At 45.9% G+C, this 12,500-nt stretch overlaps 37 non-coding genes and 2 pseudogenes across 37 annotated transcripts in view; all 39 read left to right on the plus strand.

Moving 5' to 3' along the window:
- The first annotated feature begins 78 nt into the window (after positions 1-78).
- On the plus strand, positions 79-197 carry LOC133435416 (5S ribosomal RNA). The gene has a single exon (XR_009779270.1). It is a non-coding gene; the product is annotated as a 5S ribosomal RNA (ribosomal RNA).
- A 199-nt stretch (positions 198-396) lies between these two features.
- LOC133434787 (5S ribosomal RNA) lies at positions 397-515 on the plus strand. Its single transcript, XR_009778704.1, has one exon. It is a non-coding gene; the product is annotated as a 5S ribosomal RNA (ribosomal RNA).
- Positions 516-714: 199 nt separating this feature from the next.
- Positions 715-833, plus strand: LOC133435277 (5S ribosomal RNA). The gene has a single exon (XR_009779136.1). It is a non-coding gene; the product is annotated as a 5S ribosomal RNA (ribosomal RNA).
- Positions 834-1,050: 217 nt separating this feature from the next.
- Positions 1,051-1,169, plus strand: LOC133435144 (5S ribosomal RNA). The gene has a single exon (XR_009779009.1). It is a non-coding gene; the product is annotated as a 5S ribosomal RNA (ribosomal RNA).
- A 199-nt stretch (positions 1,170-1,368) lies between these two features.
- On the plus strand, positions 1,369-1,487 carry LOC133435156 (5S ribosomal RNA). Its single transcript, XR_009779020.1, has one exon. It is a non-coding gene; the product is annotated as a 5S ribosomal RNA (ribosomal RNA).
- A 199-nt stretch (positions 1,488-1,686) lies between these two features.
- Positions 1,687-1,805, plus strand: LOC133435031 (5S ribosomal RNA). The gene has a single exon (XR_009778901.1). It is a non-coding gene; the product is annotated as a 5S ribosomal RNA (ribosomal RNA).
- A 217-nt stretch (positions 1,806-2,022) lies between these two features.
- Positions 2,023-2,141, plus strand: LOC133435032 (5S ribosomal RNA). The gene has a single exon (XR_009778902.1). It is a non-coding gene; the product is annotated as a 5S ribosomal RNA (ribosomal RNA).
- A 199-nt stretch (positions 2,142-2,340) lies between these two features.
- On the plus strand, positions 2,341-2,459 carry LOC133435091 (5S ribosomal RNA). The gene has a single exon (XR_009778958.1). It is a non-coding gene; the product is annotated as a 5S ribosomal RNA (ribosomal RNA).
- Positions 2,460-2,672: 213 nt separating this feature from the next.
- Positions 2,673-2,791, plus strand: LOC133435160 (5S ribosomal RNA). The gene has a single exon (XR_009779024.1). It is a non-coding gene; the product is annotated as a 5S ribosomal RNA (ribosomal RNA).
- A 217-nt stretch (positions 2,792-3,008) lies between these two features.
- LOC133435168 (5S ribosomal RNA) lies at positions 3,009-3,127 on the plus strand. Its single transcript, XR_009779032.1, has one exon. It is a non-coding gene; the product is annotated as a 5S ribosomal RNA (ribosomal RNA).
- Positions 3,128-3,326: 199 nt separating this feature from the next.
- LOC133435279 (5S ribosomal RNA) lies at positions 3,327-3,445 on the plus strand. The gene has a single exon (XR_009779138.1). It is a non-coding gene; the product is annotated as a 5S ribosomal RNA (ribosomal RNA).
- Positions 3,446-3,644: 199 nt separating this feature from the next.
- LOC133435124 (5S ribosomal RNA) lies at positions 3,645-3,763 on the plus strand. Its single transcript, XR_009778989.1, has one exon. It is a non-coding gene; the product is annotated as a 5S ribosomal RNA (ribosomal RNA).
- A 217-nt stretch (positions 3,764-3,980) lies between these two features.
- LOC133435440 (5S ribosomal RNA) lies at positions 3,981-4,099 on the plus strand. Its single transcript, XR_009779293.1, has one exon. It is a non-coding gene; the product is annotated as a 5S ribosomal RNA (ribosomal RNA).
- Positions 4,100-4,298: 199 nt separating this feature from the next.
- LOC133435327 (5S ribosomal RNA) lies at positions 4,299-4,417 on the plus strand. Its single transcript, XR_009779184.1, has one exon. It is a non-coding gene; the product is annotated as a 5S ribosomal RNA (ribosomal RNA).
- A 217-nt stretch (positions 4,418-4,634) lies between these two features.
- LOC133434941 (5S ribosomal RNA) lies at positions 4,635-4,753 on the plus strand (annotated as a pseudogene).
- A 217-nt stretch (positions 4,754-4,970) lies between these two features.
- On the plus strand, positions 4,971-5,089 carry LOC133435442 (5S ribosomal RNA). Its single transcript, XR_009779295.1, has one exon. It is a non-coding gene; the product is annotated as a 5S ribosomal RNA (ribosomal RNA).
- A 199-nt stretch (positions 5,090-5,288) lies between these two features.
- On the plus strand, positions 5,289-5,407 carry LOC133435281 (5S ribosomal RNA). Its single transcript, XR_009779139.1, has one exon. It is a non-coding gene; the product is annotated as a 5S ribosomal RNA (ribosomal RNA).
- A 199-nt stretch (positions 5,408-5,606) lies between these two features.
- Positions 5,607-5,725, plus strand: LOC133435426 (5S ribosomal RNA). The gene has a single exon (XR_009779280.1). It is a non-coding gene; the product is annotated as a 5S ribosomal RNA (ribosomal RNA).
- A 199-nt stretch (positions 5,726-5,924) lies between these two features.
- On the plus strand, positions 5,925-6,043 carry LOC133434819 (5S ribosomal RNA). Its single transcript, XR_009778734.1, has one exon. It is a non-coding gene; the product is annotated as a 5S ribosomal RNA (ribosomal RNA).
- Positions 6,044-6,260: 217 nt separating this feature from the next.
- On the plus strand, positions 6,261-6,379 carry LOC133435126 (5S ribosomal RNA). Its single transcript, XR_009778991.1, has one exon. It is a non-coding gene; the product is annotated as a 5S ribosomal RNA (ribosomal RNA).
- A 199-nt stretch (positions 6,380-6,578) lies between these two features.
- Positions 6,579-6,697, plus strand: LOC133435287 (5S ribosomal RNA). Its single transcript, XR_009779144.1, has one exon. It is a non-coding gene; the product is annotated as a 5S ribosomal RNA (ribosomal RNA).
- Positions 6,698-6,896: 199 nt separating this feature from the next.
- LOC133435180 (5S ribosomal RNA) lies at positions 6,897-7,015 on the plus strand. Its single transcript, XR_009779043.1, has one exon. It is a non-coding gene; the product is annotated as a 5S ribosomal RNA (ribosomal RNA).
- A 199-nt stretch (positions 7,016-7,214) lies between these two features.
- On the plus strand, positions 7,215-7,333 carry LOC133435391 (5S ribosomal RNA). Its single transcript, XR_009779247.1, has one exon. It is a non-coding gene; the product is annotated as a 5S ribosomal RNA (ribosomal RNA).
- Positions 7,334-7,532: 199 nt separating this feature from the next.
- LOC133434849 (5S ribosomal RNA) lies at positions 7,533-7,651 on the plus strand. The gene has a single exon (XR_009778762.1). It is a non-coding gene; the product is annotated as a 5S ribosomal RNA (ribosomal RNA).
- Positions 7,652-7,850: 199 nt separating this feature from the next.
- LOC133435288 (5S ribosomal RNA) lies at positions 7,851-7,969 on the plus strand. The gene has a single exon (XR_009779145.1). It is a non-coding gene; the product is annotated as a 5S ribosomal RNA (ribosomal RNA).
- A 199-nt stretch (positions 7,970-8,168) lies between these two features.
- On the plus strand, positions 8,169-8,287 carry LOC133435092 (5S ribosomal RNA). Its single transcript, XR_009778959.1, has one exon. It is a non-coding gene; the product is annotated as a 5S ribosomal RNA (ribosomal RNA).
- A 213-nt stretch (positions 8,288-8,500) lies between these two features.
- LOC133435161 (5S ribosomal RNA) lies at positions 8,501-8,619 on the plus strand. The gene has a single exon (XR_009779025.1). It is a non-coding gene; the product is annotated as a 5S ribosomal RNA (ribosomal RNA).
- Positions 8,620-8,836: 217 nt separating this feature from the next.
- Positions 8,837-8,955, plus strand: LOC133435192 (5S ribosomal RNA). The gene has a single exon (XR_009779054.1). It is a non-coding gene; the product is annotated as a 5S ribosomal RNA (ribosomal RNA).
- Positions 8,956-9,154: 199 nt separating this feature from the next.
- On the plus strand, positions 9,155-9,273 carry LOC133435282 (5S ribosomal RNA). Its single transcript, XR_009779140.1, has one exon. It is a non-coding gene; the product is annotated as a 5S ribosomal RNA (ribosomal RNA).
- A 199-nt stretch (positions 9,274-9,472) lies between these two features.
- Positions 9,473-9,591, plus strand: LOC133435125 (5S ribosomal RNA). Its single transcript, XR_009778990.1, has one exon. It is a non-coding gene; the product is annotated as a 5S ribosomal RNA (ribosomal RNA).
- Positions 9,592-9,808: 217 nt separating this feature from the next.
- LOC133435441 (5S ribosomal RNA) lies at positions 9,809-9,927 on the plus strand. Its single transcript, XR_009779294.1, has one exon. It is a non-coding gene; the product is annotated as a 5S ribosomal RNA (ribosomal RNA).
- A 199-nt stretch (positions 9,928-10,126) lies between these two features.
- LOC133435328 (5S ribosomal RNA) lies at positions 10,127-10,245 on the plus strand. Its single transcript, XR_009779185.1, has one exon. It is a non-coding gene; the product is annotated as a 5S ribosomal RNA (ribosomal RNA).
- Positions 10,246-10,462: 217 nt separating this feature from the next.
- On the plus strand, positions 10,463-10,581 carry LOC133434942 (5S ribosomal RNA; annotated as a pseudogene).
- Positions 10,582-10,798: 217 nt separating this feature from the next.
- On the plus strand, positions 10,799-10,917 carry LOC133435443 (5S ribosomal RNA). The gene has a single exon (XR_009779296.1). It is a non-coding gene; the product is annotated as a 5S ribosomal RNA (ribosomal RNA).
- Positions 10,918-11,116: 199 nt separating this feature from the next.
- LOC133435283 (5S ribosomal RNA) lies at positions 11,117-11,235 on the plus strand. Its single transcript, XR_009779141.1, has one exon. It is a non-coding gene; the product is annotated as a 5S ribosomal RNA (ribosomal RNA).
- A 199-nt stretch (positions 11,236-11,434) lies between these two features.
- Positions 11,435-11,553, plus strand: LOC133435427 (5S ribosomal RNA). The gene has a single exon (XR_009779281.1). It is a non-coding gene; the product is annotated as a 5S ribosomal RNA (ribosomal RNA).
- Positions 11,554-11,752: 199 nt separating this feature from the next.
- LOC133434821 (5S ribosomal RNA) lies at positions 11,753-11,871 on the plus strand. The gene has a single exon (XR_009778736.1). It is a non-coding gene; the product is annotated as a 5S ribosomal RNA (ribosomal RNA).
- A 217-nt stretch (positions 11,872-12,088) lies between these two features.
- Positions 12,089-12,207, plus strand: LOC133435127 (5S ribosomal RNA). The gene has a single exon (XR_009778992.1). It is a non-coding gene; the product is annotated as a 5S ribosomal RNA (ribosomal RNA).
- A 199-nt stretch (positions 12,208-12,406) lies between these two features.
- LOC133435289 (5S ribosomal RNA) overlaps positions 12,407-12,500 on the plus strand; it is a 119-nt gene continuing 25 nt past the window's right edge. The window contains exon 1 of the ribosomal RNA XR_009779146.1: positions 12,407-12,500. This exon is cut by the window's right edge and continues 25 nt beyond it. This is a non-coding gene — a ribosomal RNA (5S ribosomal RNA).

Here is a 12,500-nt window from a genome sequence, read left to right on the forward strand (position 1 = left end):
AAAACCAACAAATCAATGACTTATATTCTATGACTTATCTTCAACTCCATATCAGAGGTATTTCAAGCTGCAGCTTCTGCTTACGGCCGTACCAGCCTGGGTGCGCCCGATCTCGTCTGATCTCGGAAGCTAAGCAGGGTCGGGTCTGGTTAGTACTTGGATGGGAGACCGCCTGGGAATACCAGGTGCTGTAAGCTTTTTCAACCAGCAGAGAACGCTCTCGCTTAATCTACCCACACATATTTCAACGTGGTAACAGCGACAGCTCACGTCCTAAAGTGTTTTGCACATGGTTAAGGCACTTTAACTCCAACAAATAAAACCAACAAATCAATGACTTATATTCTATGCCTTATCTTCAACTCCATATAAGAGGTATTTCAAGCTGCAGCTCCTGCTTACGGCCATACCAGCCTGGATGCGCCCGATCTCGTCTGATCTCGGAAGCTAAGCAGGGTCGGGCCTGGTTAGCACTTGGATGGGAGACCGCCTGGGAATAGCAGGTGCTGTAAGCTTTTTCAACCAGCAGAGAACGCTCTCGCTTAATCTACCCACACATATTTCAACGTGGTAACAGCGACAGCTCACGTCCTAAAGTGTTTTGCACATGGTTAAGGCACTTTAACTCCAACAAATAAAACCAACAAATCAATGACTTATATTCTATGACTTATCTTCAACTCTATATAAGAGGTATTTCAAGCTGCAGCTTCTGCTTACGGCCATACCAGCCTGGATGCGCCCGATCTCGTCTGATCTCGGAAGCCAAGCAGGGTTGGGCCTGGTTAGTACTTGGATGGGAGACCGCCTGGAAATACCAGGTGCTGTAAGCTTTTTCAACCAGCAGAGAACGCTCTCGCTTAATCTACCCACACATATTTCAACGTGTTTACAGCGACAGCTCACGTCCTAAAGTGTTTTGCACATGGTTAAGGCACTTTAACTCCAACAAATAAGCGCTTCTAAATTATTATCACCAACAAATCAATGACTTATATTATATGACTTATCTTCAACTCCATATAAGAGGTATTTCAATCTGCAGCTTCAGCTTACGGCCATACCAGCCTGGATGCGCCCGATCTCGTCTGATCTCGGAAGCTAAGCAGGGTCGGGCCTGGTTAGTACTTGGATGGGAGACCGCCTGGGAATACCAGGTGCTGTAAGCTTTTTCAACCAGCAGAGAACGCTCTCGCTTAATCTACCCACACATATTTCAACGTGGTAACAGCGACAGCTCACGTCCTAAAGTGTTTTGCACATGGTTAAGGCACTTTAACTCCAACAAATAAAACCAACAAATCAATGACTTATATTCTATGACTTATCTTCAACTCCATATCAGAGGTATTTCAAGCAGCAGCTTCTGCTTACGGCCATACCAGCCTGGATGCGCCCGATCTCGTCTGATCTCGGAAGCTAAGCAGGGTCGGGCCTGGTTAGTACTTGGATGGGAGACCGCCTGGGAATACCAGGTGCTGTAAGCTTTTTCAACCAGCAGAGAGCGGTCTCGCTTAATCTACCCACACATATTTCAACGTGGTAAGAGCGACAGCTCACGTCCTAAAGTGTTTTGCACATGGTTAAGGCACTTTAACTCCAACAAATAAAACCAACAAATCAATGACTTATATTCTATGACTTATCTTCAACTCCATATCAGAGGTATTTCAAGCTGCAGCTTCTGCTTACGGCCATACCAGCCTGGATGCGCCCGATCTCGTCTGATCTCGGAAGCTAAGCAGGGTCGGGCCTGGTTAGTACTTGGATGGGAGACCGCCTGGGAATACCAGGTGCTGTAAGCATTTTCAACCAGCAGAGAGCGCTCTCGCTTAATCTACCCACACATATTTCAACGTGGTAACAGCGACAGCTCACGTCCAAAAGTGTTTTTCACATGGTTAAGGCACTTTAACTCCAACAAATAAGCGCTTCTAAATTATTATCACCAACAAATCAATGACTTATATTATATGACTTATCTTCAACTCCATATAAGAGGTATTTCAAGCAGCAGCTTCTGCTTACGGCCATACCAGCCTGGATGCGCCCGATCTCGTCTGATCTCGGAAGCTAAGCAGGGTCGGGCCTGGTTAGTACTTGGATGGGAGACCGCCTGGGAATACCAGGTGCTGTAAGCATTTTCAACCAGCAGAGAGCGCTCTCGCTTAATCTACCCACACATATTTCAACGTGGTAACAGTGACAGCTCACGTCCTGAATTGTTTTGCACATGGTTAAGGCACTTTAACTCCAACAAATAAAACCAACAAATCAATGACTTATATTCTATGACTTATCTTCAACTCCATATAAGAGGTATTTCAAGCTGCAGCTTCTGCTTACGGCCATACCAGCCTGGATGCGCCCGATCTCGTCTGATCTCGGTAGCTAAGCAGGGTCGGGCCTGGTTAGTACTTGGATGGGAGACCGCCTGGGAATACCAGGTGCTGTAAGCTTTTTCAACCAGCAGAGAGCGCTCTCGCTTAATCTACCCACACATATTTCAACGTGGTAACAGCGACAGCTCACGTCCTAAAGTGTTTTGCACATGGTTAAGGCACTTTAACTCCAACAAATATGCGCTTCTAAATTATCACCAACAAATCAATGACTTTTTTGTATGACTTATCTTCAACTCCATATAAGAGGTATTTCAAGCTGCAGCCTCAGCTTACGGCCATACCAGCCTGGATGCGCCCGATCTCGTCTGATCTTGGAAGCTAAGCAGGGTCGGGCCTGGTTAGTACTTGGATGGGAGACCGCCTGGGAATACCAGGTGCTGTAAGCTTTTTCAACCAGCAGAGAGCGGTCTCGCTTAATCTACCCACACATATTTCAACGTGGTAAGGGCGACAGCTCACGTCCTAAAGTGTTTTGCACATGGTTAAGGCACTTTAACTCCAACAAATAAGCGCTTCTAAATTACTATCACCAACAAATCAATGACTTATATTCTATGACTTATCTTCAACTCCATATCAGAGGTATTTCAAGCTGCAGCTTCTGCTTACGGCCATACCAGCCTGGATGCGCCCGATCTCGTCTGATCTCGGAAGCTAAGCAGGGTCGGGCCTGGTTAGTACTTGGATGGGAGACCGCCTGGGAATACCAGGTGCTGTAAGCTTTTTCAACCAGCAGAGAACGCTCTCGCTTAATCTACCCACACATATTTCAACGTGGTAACAGCGACAGCTCACGTCCTAAAGTGTTTTGCACATGGTTAAGGCACTTTAACTCCAACAAATAAAACCAACAAATCAATGACTTATATTCTATGACTTATCTTCAACTCCATATAAGAGGTATTTCAAGCTGCAGCTTCTGCTTACGGCCATACCAGCCTGGATGCGCCCGATCTCGTCTGATCTCGGAAGCCAAGCAGGGTTGGGCCTGGTTAGTACTTGGATGGGAGACCGCCTGGAAATACCAGGTGCTGTAAGCTTTTTCAACCAGCAGAGAACGCTCTCGCTTAATCTACCCACACATATTTCAACGTGGTAACAGCGACAGCTCACGTCCTAAAGTGTTTTGCACATGGTTAAGGCACTTTAACTCCAACAAATAAAACCAACAAATCAATGACTTATATTCTATGACTTATCTTCAACTCCATATAAGAGGTATTTCCAACTGCAGCTTCTGCTTACGGCCATACCAGCCTGGATGCGCCCGATCTCGTCTGATCTCGGAAGCTAAGCAGGGTCGGGCCTGGTCAGTACTTGGATGGGAGACCGCCTGGGAATACCAGGTGCTGTAAGCATTTTCAACCAGCAGAGAGCGCTCTCGCTTAATCTACCCACACATATTTCAACGTGGTAAAAGCGACAGCTCAGGTCCTAAAGTGTTTTGCACATGGTTAAGGCACTTTAACTCCAACAAATAAGCGCTTCTAAATTATTATCACCAACAAATCAATGACTTATATTAAATGACTTATCTTCAACTCCATATAAGAGGTATTTCAAGCAGCAGCTTCAGCTTACGGCCATACCAGCCTGGATGCGCCCGATCTCGTCTGATCTCGGAAGCTAATCAGGGTCTGGCCCGGTTAGTACTTGGATGGGAGACCGCCTGGGAATACCAGGTGCTGTAAGCTTTTTCAACCAGCAGAGAGCGCTCTCGCTTAATCTAACCACACATATTTCAACGTGGTAACAGCGACAGCTCACGTCCTAAAGTGTTTTGCACATGGTTAAGGCACTTTAACTCCAACAAATAAAACCAACAAATCAATGACTTATATTCTATGACTTATCTTCAACTCCATATAAGAGGTATTTCAAGCTGCAGCTTCTGCTTACGGCCATACCAGCCTGGATGCGCCCGATCTCGTCTGATCTCAGAAGCTAAGCAGGGTCGGGCCTGGTTAGTACTTGGATGGGAGACCGCCTGGGAATACCAGGTGCTGTGAGCTTTTTCAACCTGCAGAGAACGCTCTCGCTTAATCTACCCACATATATTTCAACGTGGTAACAGCGACAGCTCACGTCCTAAAGTGTTTTGCACATGGTTAAGGCACTTTAACTCCAACAAATAAGCGCTTCTAAATTATTATCACCAACAAATCAATGACTTATATTATATGACTTATCTTCAACTCCATATAAGAGGTATTTCAAGCTGCAGCTTCAGCTTACGGCCATACCAGCCTGGATGCGACCGATCTCGTCTGATCTTGGAAGCTAAGCAGGGTCGGACCTGGTTAGTACTTGGATGGGAGAACGCCTCGGAATACTAGGTGCTGTAAGCTGTTTCATCCAGCAGAGAGCGCTCTCGCTTAATCTACCCACACATATTTCAACGTGGTAACAGCGACAGCTCACGTCCTAAAGTGTTTTGCACATGGTTAAGGCACTTTAACTCCAACAAATAAGCGCTTCTAAATTATTATCACCAACAAATCAATGACTTATATTATATGACTTATCTTCAACTCCATATAAGAGGTATTTTAAGCTGCAGCTTCTGCTTACGGCCATACCAGCCTGGATGCGCCCAATCTTGTCTGATCTCGGAAGCTAAGCAGGGTCGGGCCTGGTTAGTACTTGGATGGGAGACCGCCTGGGAATACCAGGTGCTGTAAGCTTTTTCAACCAGCAGAGAGCGCTCTCGCTTAATCTACCCACACATATTTCAAAGTGGTAACAGCGACAGCTCACGTCCTAAAGTGTTTTGCACATGGTTAAGGCACTTTAACTCCAACAAATAAAACCAACAAATCAATGACTTATATTCTATGACTTATCTTCAACTCCATATAAGAGGTATTTCAAGCTGCAGCTTCTGCTTACGGCCATACCAGCCTGGATGCGCCCGATCTCGTCTGATCTCGGAAGCCAAGCAGGGTTGGGCCTGGTTAGTACTTGGATGGGAGACCGCCTGGAAATACCAGGTGCTGTAAGCTTTTTCAACCAGCAGAGAATGCTCTCGCTTAATCTACCCACACATATTTCAACGTGGTAACAGCGACAGCTCACGTCCTGAAGTGTTTTGCACATGGTTAAGGCACTTTAACTCCAACAAATAAAACCAACAAATCAATGACTTATATTCTATGACTTATCTTCAACTCCATATAAGAAGTATTTCAAGCTGCAGCTTCAGCTTACGGCCATACCAGCCTGGATGCGCCCGATCTTGTCTGATCTCGGAAGCTAAGCAGGGTCGGGCCTGGTTAGTAATTGGATGGGAGACCGCCTGGGAATACCAGGTGCTGTAAGCTTTTTCAACCAGCAGAGAGCGCTCTCGCTTAATCTACCCACACATATTTCAACGTGGTAAGAGCGACAGCTCACGTCCTAAAGTGTTTTGCACATGGTTAAGGCACCTTAACTCCAACAAATAAAACCAACAAATCAATGACTTATATTCTATGACTTATCTTCAACTCCATATCAGAGGTATTTCAAGCTGCAGCTTCTGCTTACGGCCATACCAGCCTGGATGTGTCCGATCTCGTCTGATCTCGCAAGCTAAGCAGGGTCGGGCCTGGTTAGTACTTGGATGGGAGACCGCCTGGGAATACCAGGTGCTGTAAGCTTTTTCAACCAGCAGAGAGCGCTCTCGCTTAATCTACCCACACATATTTCAACGTGGTAACAGCGACAGCTCACGTCCTAAAGTGTTTTGCACATGGTAAAGGCACTTTAACTCCAACAAATAAGTGCTTCTAAATTATTATCACCAACAAATCAATGACTTATATTCTATGACTTATCTTCAACTCCATATAAGAGGTATTTCAAGCTGCAGCTTCAGCTTACGGCCATACCAGCCTGGATGCGCCCGATCTCATCTGATCTCGGAAGCTAAGCAGGGTCGGGCCTGGTTAGTACTTGGATGGGAGACCGCCTGGGAATACCAGGTGCTGTAAACATTTTCAACCAGCAGAGAGCGCTCTCGCTTAATCTACCCACACATATTTCAACGTGGTTAGAGCGACAGCTCACGTCCTAAAGTGTTTTGCACATGGTTAAGGCACTTTAACTCCAACAAATAAAACCAACAAATCAATGACTTATATTCTATGACTTATCTTCAACTCCATGTAAGAGGTATTTCAAGCTGCAGCTTCTGCTTACGGCCATACCAGCCTGGATGCGCCCGATCTCGTCTGATATCGGAAGCTAAGCAGGGTCGGGCCTGGTTAGTACTTGGATGGGAGACCGTCTGGGAATACCAGGTGCTGTAAGCTTTTTCAACCAGCAGAGAGCGCTCTCGCTTAATCTACCCACACATATTTCAACGTGGTAACAGCGACAGCTCACGTCCTGAAGTGTTTTGCACATGGTTAAGGCACTTTAACTCCAACAAATAAAACCAACAAATCAATGACTTATATTCTATGACTTATCTTCAACTCCATATAAGAGGTATTTCAAGCTGCAGCTTCAGCTTACGGCCATACCAGCCTGGATGCGCCCGATCTCGTCTGATCTCGGAAGCTAAGCAGGGTCGGGCCTGGTTAGTACTTGGATGGGAGACCGCCTGGGAATACCAGGTGCTGTAAGCTTTTTCAACCAGCAGAGAGCGCTCTCGCTTAATCTACCCACACATATTTCAACGTGGTAAGAGCGACAGCTCACGTCCTAAAGTGTTTTGCACATGGTTAAGGCACTTTAACTCCAACAAATAAAACCAACAAATCAATGACTTATATTCTATGACTTATCTTCAACTCCATATCAGAGGTATTTCAAGCTGCAGCTTCTGCTTACGGCCATACCAGCCTGGATGCGCCCGATCTCGTCTGATCTCTGAAGCTAAGCAGGGTCGGGCCTGGTTAGTACTTGGATGGTAGACCGCCTGGGAATACCAGGTGCTGTAAGCTTTTTCAACCAGCAGAGAGCGCTCTCGCTTAATCTGCCCACACATATTTCAATGTGGTAACAGCGACAGCTCACGTCCTGAAGTGTTTTGCACATGGTTAAGGCACTTTAACTCCAACAAATAAAACCAACAAATCAATGACTTATATTCTATGACTTATCTTCAACTCCATATAAGAGGTATTTCAAGCTGCAGCTTCAGCTTACGGCCATACCAGGCTGGATGCGCCCGATCTCGTCTGATATCGGAAGCTAAGCAGGGTCGGGCCTGGTTAGTACTTGGATGGGAGACCGCCTTGGAATACCAGGTGCTGTAAGCATTTTCAACCAGCAGAGAGCGCTCTCGCTTAATCTACCCACACATATTTCAACGTGGTTAGAGCGACAGCTCACGTCCTAAAGTGTTTTGCACATGGTTAAGGCACTTTAACTCCAACAAATAAAACCAACAAATCAATGACTTATATTCTATGACTTATCTTCAACTCCATGTAAGAGGTATTTCAAGCTGCAGCTTCTGCTTACGGCCATACCAGCCTGGATGCGCCCGATCTCGTCTGATATCGGAAGCTAAGCAGGGTCGGGCCTGGTTAGTACTTGGATGGGAGACCGTCTGGGAATACCAGGTGCTGTAAGCTTTTTCAACCAGCAGAGAGCGCTCTCGCTTAATCTACCCACACATATTTCAACGTGGTAACAGTGACAGCTCACGTCCTGAATTGTTTTGCACATGGTTAAGGCACTTTAACTCCAACAAATAAAACCAACAAATCAATGACTTATATTCTATGACTTATCTTCAACTCCATATAAGAGGTATTTCAAGCTGCAGCTTCTGCTTACGGCCATACCAGCCTGGATGCGCCCGATCTCGTCTGATCTCGGTAGCTAAGCAGGGTCGGGCCTGGTTAGTACTTGGATGGGAGACCGCCTGGGAATACCAGGTGCTGTAAGCTTTTTCAACCAGCAGAGAGCGCTCTCGCTTAATCTACCCACACATATTTCAACGTGGTAACAGCGACAGCTCACGTCCTAAAGTGTTTTGCACATGGTTAAGGCACTTTAACTCCAACAAATATGCGCTTCTAAATTATCACCAACAAATCAATGACTTTTTTGTATGACTTATCTTCAACTCCATATAAGAGGTATTTCAAGCTGCAGCCTCAGCTTACGGCCATACCAGCCTGGATGCGCCCGATCTCGTCTGATCTTGGAAGCTAAGCAGGGTCGGGCCTGGTTAGTACTTGGATGGGAGACCGCCTGGGAATACCAGGTGCTGTAAGCTTTTTCAACCAGCAGAGAGCGGTCTCGCTTAATCTACCCACACATATTTCAACGTGGTAAGGGCGACAGCTCACGTCCTAAAGTGTTTTGCACATGGTTAAGGCACTTTAACTCCAACAAATAAGCGCTTCTAAATTACTATCACCAACAAATCAATGACTTATATTCTATGACTTATCTTCAACTCCATATCAGAGGTATTTCAAGCTGCAGCTTCTGCTTACGGCCATACCAGCCTGGATGCGCCCGATCTCGTCTGATCTCGGAAGCTAAGCAGGGTCGGGCCTGGTTAGTACTTGGATGGGAGACCGCCTGGGAATACCAGGTGCTGTAAGCTTTTTCAACCAGCAGAGAACGCTCTCGCTTAATCTACCCACACATATTTCAACGTGGTAACAGCGACAGCTCACGTCCTAAAGTGTTTTGCACATGGTTAAGGCACTTTAACTCCAACAAATAAAACCAACAAATCAATGACTTATATTCTATGACTTATCTTCAACTCCATATAAGAGGTATTTCAAGCTGCAGCTTCTGCTTACGGCCATACCAGCCTGGATGCGCCCGATCTCGTCTGATCTCGGAAGCCAAGCAGGGTTGGGCCTGGTTAGTACTTGGATGGGAGACCGCCTGGAAATACCAGGTGCTGTAAGCTTTTTCAACCAGCAGAGAACGCTCTCGCTTAATCTACCCACACATATTTCAACGTGGTAACAGCGACAGCTCACGTCCTAAAGTGTTTTGCACATGGTTAAGGCACTTTAACTCCAACAAATAAAACCAACAAATCAATGACTTATATTCTATGACTTATCTTCAACTCCATATAAGAGGTATTTCCAACTGCAGCTTCTGCTTACGGCCATACCAGCCTGGATGCGCCCGATCTCGTCTGATCTCGGAAGCTAAGCAGGGTCGGGCCTGGTCAGTACTTGGATGGGAGACCGCCTGGGAATACCAGGTGCTGTAAGCATTTTCAACCAGCAGAGAGCGCTCTCGCTTAATCTACCCACACATATTTCAACGTGGTAACAGCGACAGCTCAGGTCCTAAAGTGTTTTGCACATGGTTAAGGCACTTTAACTCCAACAAATAAGCGCTTCTAAATTATTATCACCAACAAATCAATGACTTATATTAAATGACTTATCTTCAACTCCATATAAGAGGTATTTCAAGCAGCAGCTTCAGCTTACGGCCATACCAGCCTGGATGCGCCCGATCTCGTCTGATCTCGGAAGCTAATCAGGGTCTGGCCCGGTTAGTACTTGGATGGGAGACCGCCTGGGAATACCAGGTGCTGTAAGCTTTTTCAACCAGCAGAGAGCGCTCTCGCTTAATCTAACCACACATATTTCAACGTGGTAACAGCGACAGCTCACGTCCTAAAGTGTTTTGCACATGGTTAAGGCACTTTAACTCCAACAAATAAAACCAACAAATCAATGACTTATATTCTATGACTTATCTTCAACTCCATATAAGAGGTATTTCAAGCTGCAGCTTCTGCTTACGGCCATACCAGCCTGGATGCGCCCGATCTCGTCTGATCTCAGAAGCTAAGCAGGGTCGGGCCTGGTTAGTACTTGGATGGGAGACCGCCTGGGAATACCAGGTGCTGTGAGCTTTTTCAACCTGCAGAGAACGCTCTCGCTTAATCTACCCACATATATTTCAACGTGGTAACAGCGACAGCTCACGTCCTAAAGTGTTTTGCACATGGTTAAGGCACTTTAACTCCAACAAATAAGCGCTTCTAAATTATTATCACCAACAAATCAATGACTTATATTATATGACTTATCTTCAACTCCATATAAGAGGTATTTCAAGCTGCAGCTTCAGCTTACGGCCATACCAGCCTGGATGCGACCGATCTCGTCTGATCTTGGAAGCTAAGCAGGGTCGGACCTGGTTAGTACTTGGATGGGAGAACGCCTCGGAATACTAGGTGCTGTAAGCTGTTTCATCCAGCAGAGAGCGCTCTCGCTTAATCTACCCACACATATTTCAACGTGGTAACAGCGACAGCTCACGTCCTAAAGTGTTTTGCACATGGTTAAGGCACTTTAACTCCAACAAATAAGCGCTTCTAAATTATTATCACCAACAAATCAATGACTTATATTATATGACTTATCTTCAACTCCATATAAGAGGTATTTTAAGCTGCAGCTTCTGCTTACGGCCATACCAGCCTGGATGCGCCCAATCTTGTCTGATCTCGGAAGCTAAGCAGGGTCGGGCCTGGTTAGTACTTGGATGGGAGACCGCCTGGGAATACCAGGTGCTGTAAGCTTTTTCAACCAGCAGAGAGCGCTCTCGCTTAATCTACCCACACATATTTCAAAGTGGTAACAGCGACAGCTCACGTCCTAAAGTGTTTTGCACATGGTTAAGGCACTTTAACTCCAACAAATAAAACCAACAAATCAATGACTTATATTCTATGACTTATCTTCAACTCCATATAAGAGGTATTTCAAGCTGCAGCTTCTGCTTACGGCCATACCAGCCTGGATGCGCCCGATCTCGTCTGATCTCGGAAGCCAAGCAGGGTTGGGCCTGGTTAGTACTTGGATGGGAGACCGCCTGGAAATACCAGGTGCTGTAAGCTTTTTCAACCAGCAGAGAATGCTCTCGCTTAATCTACCCACACATATTTCAACGTGGTAACAGCGACAGCTCACGTCCTGAAGTGTTTTGCACATGGTTAAGGCACTTTAACTCCAACAAATAAAACCAACAAATCAATGACTTATATTCTATGACTTATCTTCAACTCCATATAAGAAGTATTTCAAGCTGCAGCTTCAGCTTACGGCCATACCAGCCTGGATGCGCCCGATCTTGTCTGATCTCGGAAGCTAAGCAGGGTCGGGCCTGGTTAGTAATTGGATGGGAGACCGCCTGGGAATACCAGGTGCTGTAAGCTTTTTCAACCAGCAGAGAGCGCTCTCGCTTAATCTACCCACACATATTTCAACGTGGTAAGAGCGACAGCTCACGTCCTAAAGTGTTTTGCACATGGTTAAGGCACCTTAACTCCAACAAATAAAACCAACAAATCAATGACTTATATTCTATGACTTATCTTCAACTCCATATCAGAGGTATTTCAAGCTGCAGCTTCTGCTTACGGCCATACCAGCCTGGATGTGTCCGATCTCGTCTGATCTCGCAAGCTAAGCAGGGTCGGGCCTGGTTAGTACTTGGATGGGAGACCGCCTGGGAATACCAGGTGCTGTAAGCTTTTTCAACCAGCAGAGAGCGCTCTCGCTTAATCTACCCACACATATTTCAACGTGGTAACAGCGACAGCTCACGTCCTAAAGTGTTTTGCACATGGTAAAGGCACTTTAACTCCAACAAATAAGTGCTTCTAAATTATTATCACCAACAAATCAATGACTTATATTCTATGACTTATCTTCAACTCCATATAAGAGGTATTTCAAGCTGCAGCTTCAGCTTACGGCCATACCAGCCTGGATGCGCCCGATCTCATCTGATCTCGGAAGCTAAGCAGGGTCGGGCCTGGTTAGTACTTGGATGGGAGACCGCCTGGGAATACCAGGTGCTGTAAACATTTTCAACCAGCAGAGAGCGCTCTCGCTTAATCTACCCACACATATTTCAACGTGGTTAGAGCGACAGCTCACGTCCTAAAGTGTTTTGCACATGGTTAAGGCACTTTAACTCCAACAAATAAAACCAACAAATCAATGACTTATATTCTATGACTTATCTTCAACTCCATGTAAGAGGTATTTCAAGCTGCAGCTTCTGCTTACGGCCATACCAGCCTGGATGCGCCCGATCTCGTCTGATATCGGAAGCTAAGCAGGGTCGGGCCTGGTTAGTACTTGGATGGGAGACCGT

The sequence above is a fragment of the Cololabis saira genome, unplaced genomic scaffold, assembly GCF_033807715.1.
Source record: "Cololabis saira isolate AMF1-May2022 unplaced genomic scaffold, fColSai1.1 scf052, whole genome shotgun sequence".
NCBI lineage: Eukaryota > Metazoa > Chordata > Actinopteri > Beloniformes > Belonidae > Cololabis > Cololabis saira.